Source organism: Astatotilapia calliptera, chromosome 19 (genome assembly GCF_900246225.1).
Source record: "Astatotilapia calliptera chromosome 19, fAstCal1.2, whole genome shotgun sequence".
In the NCBI taxonomy this organism is placed as follows: domain Eukaryota; kingdom Metazoa; phylum Chordata; class Actinopteri; order Cichliformes; family Cichlidae; genus Astatotilapia; species Astatotilapia calliptera.
Window position 1 is genome coordinate 6,379,806 of NC_039320.1, and position 7,749 is coordinate 6,387,554.

Sequence of the window (7,749 nt, forward strand, 5' to 3'; positions counted from 1 at the left end):
GCGATGAGCAAGTAATAAACCTCAAATATTAAAACACAGCACTGACATATACAGCACGGCTCAGGCCAAACGAGTCCACAGACGCACTCAAAGGTCCTTCCATAGTTTAGAAACTGCAGCCTCTGTTTAGTTTTCAGTCTAGAACGAGGAACCGCGAACGGGTCTGTGTCAGAAGCCGTCGGTGACCTGCACGACTCGAGCCTGAGAGCTCATGCACAGACGGAGAAACAGGTCACGAGGCCAGTGACAGGACATCATCAGCAGCCTCGCAGCAGCATTTTGGAGCGTTCACAGGCCATCTGAAGACGACTTACCGAGGCCACAGCACGAAACAAAGGCATCAAAAAGCACTTCTCTTTCCAGCTTGGACGTCGTTGTAAATGCAACACCTACATTTCTGACAAGTGAGAGATGATTAGCAGCCATCCAGATGTTTTTGGCATCAGTACCACAGGACATCATCTGCAGCAGTGATATGAGATGCCCGTAAAGATGCTGGAGATGTGTTTGTGTGATAGTAAATACAGAGTCAGGATCTACAGTCTCTGCTTCTTCATTGCTGCAGCTCTTTGTGGCCAGCCGGACATCGAGGAGCCGCCTGGTAAGACTGTAATGTTGGAGAGATCCTGACGTGAAGGTTCACTTTGTTCCACAATAAACAGAAACTTCACCCAGGAGCAGTCTGCAAACGCTCCCAGCATTTTCCGGCATGACAGAGAAACGGAGGCCAGAATGAAAACCAAGTGATTCACTTTATCACACTTTAATGGAAAACCTCAGAAAACTCCGTTAATCCTAATCCCATCTGAAATCTGTGATCAGCTCGGAGCTCTGAGGCAGGAAACACGAGCAGGACTCACAGGTAACGAGGTGAAGACAAAAAGTAGACCCGAGGGGAAACACCTGGGTAACCATAGACAGGTGAAACGAAGCATGAAAAACAAGACATGGGGAGCAAAACTAAAAGACACGGAGAGTTCAGCTAAAACTAGTGATGGGCAGATGAAGCTTCATGAAGCACTGAAGCTTTTCATCCAATTGGTTCATCCCAGCACAAAGCTTCTTGAAGCTTCATTTGCTCTAGTAGGACACCTACTGGACGTAAAAATATTAGTTGGCATGAATTTGAAGTGTGGCCTTTTGCACACAGCCTGTAAATGTCAACAACAAAAGGAGTGTGTAAAACATCTATATTGTAGTGATGGCAGCATACTTTGTATATTTATACTGGCAGTATGGAAAATGATCATTTACTGTGAGGTGAGGTGTGGTTGGGGTGTGGACAATGGTTGTGCTTTTGTAACGTTGAGGTATGGACAGCTACACACTGAGGCGTCAGTCCTGCCCATATTTTATTCAGTAAAAACTAAATTTTCACTGCTTTTATGGCCTTTTTAGTGGGGAGAACATAGCTAGGATTTAATAATTTAACAAATCTTTTACATCCTTTGTCCTCCACAATGCTAAATGGCTGGGAGTCCTCAATCACCATGCTAACCAGGTCTTCATCTATTTGAGATTGTTCTCCTGAGGAAAGACAATAAAGACAAAGCACAGATATAAATATCACAAACGTAACTTATTACAGCTGTATAATATTGTTATATCATTTAGTAACATTACTGCATGCTATATTATCATGGCATTTGATGGCTCACCTGGTCTTGCTCCACAATCGCTGTTCCCCTTATTCTCATGCAAAGCTCTGTAGTGCCTAAGCATGGATGAGGTGTTGCTGTTATATCCCAGCTCCCTGGCACATAGCAAACACTTCACCTTGTACAAAAGTAAAGCCGCTTAACATAAATTGTATTGCACCATCAGTATTATGAAAATACATCTTCTGTAGAAATTTACATACCTTGTTGGGAGTAATAAGATCACAATGTTCCCACACAGGGGAGGACATCCTCCTCTTCTTAGCTGGCTCCATTCTCTCCTGACTTTCTCTCCTCACTCTCATAAACCTCCAAACTCTCACTAACCGCAACTCTCCATCAAACACCCACATTTTGACTGAAGTCTGAGGGGTTTATATCTGTCATATCTCGCGGCAAAGTTCGAACCGCTTCATGAACCAGTCACGTGGTACAGCCGGGCAGCGAGGCTTCGGACGTCATCATTTTCAGCTCCTCCCATAAATGAAGCAAGCCTCGATACGCGCATCGCGGAAACGCCCCCTCCATTACTTGACACAAGCTTCGAAGCCTCGATACAGAAGAACGTCACATCACTAGCTAAAACATCAAACTATGAAGCTGCGACTCTGCAGAGAAACTAGGATTTCAAAACATCAAGAACTGAACTGACTTGGTGCTAACCTCAGACTCTACCTCACACATTAAGATTATAAACTAAGGATTGAAAACGACAAAACACAGAGACCATTACACAGAGAAGGTCACATACCTGCTAATTAGCATGTCCCTGTCCTCATATCCCAGCCGGTCTCGGCAGATGGCCCCGCCCCTTCCTGAGCCTGATTCTGTTTGGAGTTTCTTCCTGTTGAAGGGGAGCTTTTCCTTCCCACTGTCACTGCAGTGCTTGCTCATAGAGGGCAGTAGGTCTTTATCTGACAATATAAAGTGCCTTAGGTGACTGTTGTTGTAGTTTGGTGCTGTATAAGTAAATTGAAATTGTTGGAGGTTCCATTTTTTAGGGCAGAAATACCGGGGTTACTCGCATATCTCACGGAGGAATAAACCATACACACGTTGTTTAGAGTTTTACATCAGAGGGACACACCTTCCTCTGCGCCATCATTTATTGCACACACACTTCCGTATTTATACCTTTCAGGTTAAGAGCACATACATATATGATAGGGCAACACCCCCACTTGCTCTTAACACTATACATTACACATTTACATGATATACATATTTACATGATATTCACATATCAACGTTTTATGTTCCAAACAAAATATGCGTAAATTTATCTATTTTCACTTTACTTACAGACTTAGTCATGATGTCTGCTACCATGTCTTCTGTTGCACAATACTTAACTTGTACTTCCTTCTCAGTTATAGCAGACCTAATAAAGTGATACTTGATATCGATGTGTTTACATCTTTGACGGTTTATAGGATTTTTGGACAATGCAATTGCACCTTGATTGTCTGCAAGAATGGTAACTGGTGAATATTGCCTTTTAATGTCCATGCCATTAAGTAGCTGTGAGAGGTATAAGCTTTCTTGTACTGTGGCGGCCATCGCCATGTACTCTGCCTCGCACGTTGACAAAGCTACTGTAGCTTGCTTCCTGGTTTTCCAGCAGATCACTGGCCCATTTTTGGATAGTACAAAACAATAACCCGTTGTACTTCTCCTGTCACTCAAGTCTGTGGCCCAATCTGCATCGCTGTATGCTATAAGATTTAGGTTTCCTTCTATCCTTTTATAGCACAGCTCTTTGTTTAGTGTCCCCTTAAGGTAACGTAATACATGTTTTGCTGCTGTCCAATGATGCTCTTTTGGCTCAGACAGGTATTGTGACAGTTTGCTCACTATCCAACTCAAATCTGGTCTTGTACATGTCATTAAGTAAATCAAACTGCCCACTAATTCTCTATATTTTCCTGAATCAACTGATTCACCATGTGCACCAAAATCATTTTTGAGTTCACAAGGAGTAGAACGTGGCTTACAGTCAGACATTTTGAACTTTTCCAGGATTTTTGTGATGTACCGTGTCTGATTTAGTCTTATCTCATGGTTCTCTTGTATACAGTCAATACCCAAGAAATGTTTGAGCTCACCAAGATCCTTCATTTTAAATTTCTCATCCAACATTTGTTTCACGTTTCTGATAGCGTCCTCACCGTTGGCAGCTATGATTACATCATCAACCCAGATGATAAAAATCACTGTCTCACTCGCTGTCTGTCTGGAATATACACAATGGTCTACAGGATTTTGTTTGTAACCTTTTTCACATAAATGGTCATGTAACATCTTATTCCAGTTCCTGCCAGATTGTTTCAAACCATATAGTGATTTGTTTAGTTTACAGACCAGTTTTTCACCTGTGTCTGACTTTACTTCAAAACCTTCTGGTTGCTGCATATACACCTCACAATCGATTGGGGCGTGCAAATAAGCAGTCTTCACGTCCATTTGATGGAGTTTAAAGTTGTGCTGTACTGCTAATTGCATCAGCGTACGCACTGACGTCATATCTGCAGTCGGCGAAAAGGTTTCTTTGTAATCAATGCCTTGAACTTGGCTATAGCCTTTAGCAACATATCTTGCTTTAAATGTTTTAGTCTGATTTGGGTTCTCTTTTATCACATACACCCATCTCCCCCCCACTGCATTTTTACCTTCTGGCAGCGTGGTTAAAGTAAACGTATTATTGTCTTTCAAGGATCTTATTTCATCTTCCATAGCATCTGACCAACACTTAGAGTTCGATGACTGCATAGCTTCTTCAAAAGTCTTTGGTATGTCGTACATCACCCTGTAACAGTAATCTACAGTCAGTGATGTTTGGTCGTCTTCTGCAGTTTGGACATAGTCTTTCAGGTAATCTGGCCTTCTCCTGTTTCGTTTGGGATATCGTTCAGACTCTGTTCTATCACTCTGTTTGTCTGAGTTTTGTGCATCATTTATGCCATTGTCCTGAATGTCACTTTCAGGTTCCAGGATCATACTTTCATCTGATCTCTGGTCATTCCCTGTTTTGTCCTTTCTAGCGGGGTACTTCAAGATGTCCCCTGGAGTCAAATCATCATCTCCATTGTCATCAACCTGAGTGGTCTGGGTTTGGTGCTCAACTACACTTTTAGTGAGGAACTTGACCAACCTATGTCTAAGAACTCGTCCTGTTTTAGGGTAGTAGATTAGATACGACGGACTGTTTTTATCGTAACCCACAAAAACTCCTTCGTCACATCTTGCGTCTAACTTTTTTTTGTTGTGCCCGTAACCATAGCAAACTGATCCAAAAATCCCCATCCTCGATATGTCTGGCTTCTTTCCTGTCAGCATGTAATAAGGGGTTTGCTTTGTGCGTCTGTTGTAACACCTATTACGAATTACTGCGGCAGTCATAACAGCATAAGTCCATAATCTTTTTGGCAGGTTACTTTCGATCAACATACACCGTGCCATTTCAAAAAGTGTTCGCCATTGTCTCTCGGCAGTCCCATTCTGATGAGGTGAATACGGCGCTGATGTCATTGCTTTGTCACTGTGGGTTACATGTATGGCAAACGGCTTGAAAGATTCAGGCAACCCTTTTAGCACCATTGCAATAAGCAGTCCATCACTTAATGTCTCTTCTGCATTCCTCAGAGCTGTAATGGCAGTCTCAGCCCTTATCATATAGTCTGTGACGCTCTCACTGGGAGTTTTCTGTAGCGACGTTAGCTCCGTGTACAGGCTAATCACACGTGGTGTCCCCTTACCGGCGTAGTGCTCTCTCAGAATCTCCAACGCTTTTCATCCGTCATCCTTGGCATCTCTCATCACGAGTGAAAGACTTCTATCATCCAATACTTGGATTAGCTCTGCATAAGCTACTTCATTCTTTTCATCCAAGTCCTTGTCTTCTTCCTCCGACTCGCCGGGCTCGTTCAGAATGGCAGCCTTTAGCCCAAGTAGCCGCAGGTATCCCAGGAACTTTGTTTCCCACAGTTCATAGTTTCTCTCGTCTCCGTCGAAGCATAGACGGTTCCACCGGCTTCCCACATCCCTTCTGGGCCCATAACCTGTTGGAGGTTCCATTTTTTAGGGCAGAAATACCGGGGTTACTCGCATATCTCACGGAGGAATAAACCATACACACGTTGTTTAGAGTTTTACATCAGAGGGACACACCTTCCTCTGCGCCATCATTTATTGCACACACACTTCCGTATTTATACCTTTCAGGTTAAGAGCACATACATATATGATAGGGCAACAGAAATAATTAATGCTGAGGATCATCCAAAGAAAAAGCTGCTTTCAGGCTCTTCACTGCCACAAGGGGGCGCCACAGCAGGTCTGACTTGGCACAGTGTTGGTTTTGTGTCTCTGACTGAAAGTAAACATTCAGTTAGAAACGTTTAAATATGAGGAGACTGACCCACTGTGGTGATGATAACAGCTCCTTCCTGCCTCTCTGTGGTTTCTTTGGCCTCACTGTCCAAGGTGAGGAAGAGCCCGGTGCTGGCCTGCTTCATCATGTGAAGGTGGGTGGTGTTCTGCTGTGATGAAGCTGCAGATGGACTCTTTGAAGGATAAAGGGCTTGTTTGTGAGATGCAGCTCCTCCTTCGTTCAGACAGATCCAGCTGAAGTCGGCCTCAAACCCATCTTTGTTTACAGGTTTATCTAAACTGGCTGTCGAGCACGCTGATCAGCTGCTCACAAAACCAACAGAACGGGCAGGGAAAAAAAAGAAAAAAAAGAAAAAAAATGCATATATCGATCACCTGGATCACCTGCTGAGAAAGAAAAAAGAAAACAAGCAGAAGAGAACAAGAGTAATAGAATAAACAACATCACAATGATATATGGGAATATGACAGTAAATACTAAATATTAAACATTATTGTGCAGCACATAAGATCAACAGAACACAGTGTGCTTTGAGGTAGGAGCCAAAAAGGGTGTAGTTTGTGGGTGTGATCACCCGTGTGTACACCTGTGAGCATGGACGCGCTTGTTTTTTTTAAAAGGTTCCTTCATGTAATAATCTGCTAGAGGGTGTGGGGGGGCCACAGCTCCGTCCTCTAGGGCATGAAGCAGGTATGGAGGAGATCAAAACTCCAGACATCCGGAGGCCCTCAGAACACAAGAGACCAAGGAAGACCAACAGAGGGGCACCCCACCTCCGAAGTGGCCCGAGCGAGCCCCAGGCTCCAGGCCCCGATAAGCGGCCGCCAAGGAGTGAGCCGGTGTGTACCTGGATGCCCATCCCCAGACACAAAGAACCACCAACCCACCGACACCTGAGGGAGTCCGCCACTGGCAGGGGAAGTGGTGGTGGGGGGAGATAGACCTCCAAACCTTGGAGGGTCTGAGATGTCCCCAGGGAGGTGGCGTCTGATACCCAACCTGCTTCTTACTATCAAAGCGCTTCATAACCTCGCTCCTCCATATTTATCTGATCGCCTCCATACGTACTCGCCCCCTCATTCTGTCTGTTCCACCTGCTCGCCTGACTATCCTGGGACTCAGAGCCTTTAGTTGTTCTGCCCGAGACTTTGGATGCACTTCCACCAGATCTCCGGACCACAAACTCTCTATTTTTAAATCCTGTCTCAAAACCATTTATTTAGGATTGCATACTGTCTTAGACTGTCTTAGTCCATTTTTACCTTGCTCAGCTTTGATGCTTTCATGCTTGTGTTTTGTTTTGTTTTACCTTATGTCTAAATCTTATTTTGCAATGTTTATTATATTTTATTGCTGCTATTGTTCTTGTGCTATCGTAAGGTGACCTTGAGGGTCTTAATGGCGCCTATAAATAACATGTATTATTATTATTGTTGTTGTTATTATAGAACTGGTCCTAACACTGAACCCTGTGGAACTCCGTAGTTAATCTCAGTGATTGACAGACTTGTCAATCACAAGCTAGCCCCGCCCTAATCCCCCCATTCTGACTCCAACAGTACCATCATGTCCAAAGGGAACTTCCTGTTTTATTCAGTCAGACCTGAGAGCAGCGAATGAGCCCATAAACTCATCAGGAATCGGCCCACTGGGCTCATTTCTCTCAGACTTCTATCTAATCAGACGTCAGAGGAGTCGCCC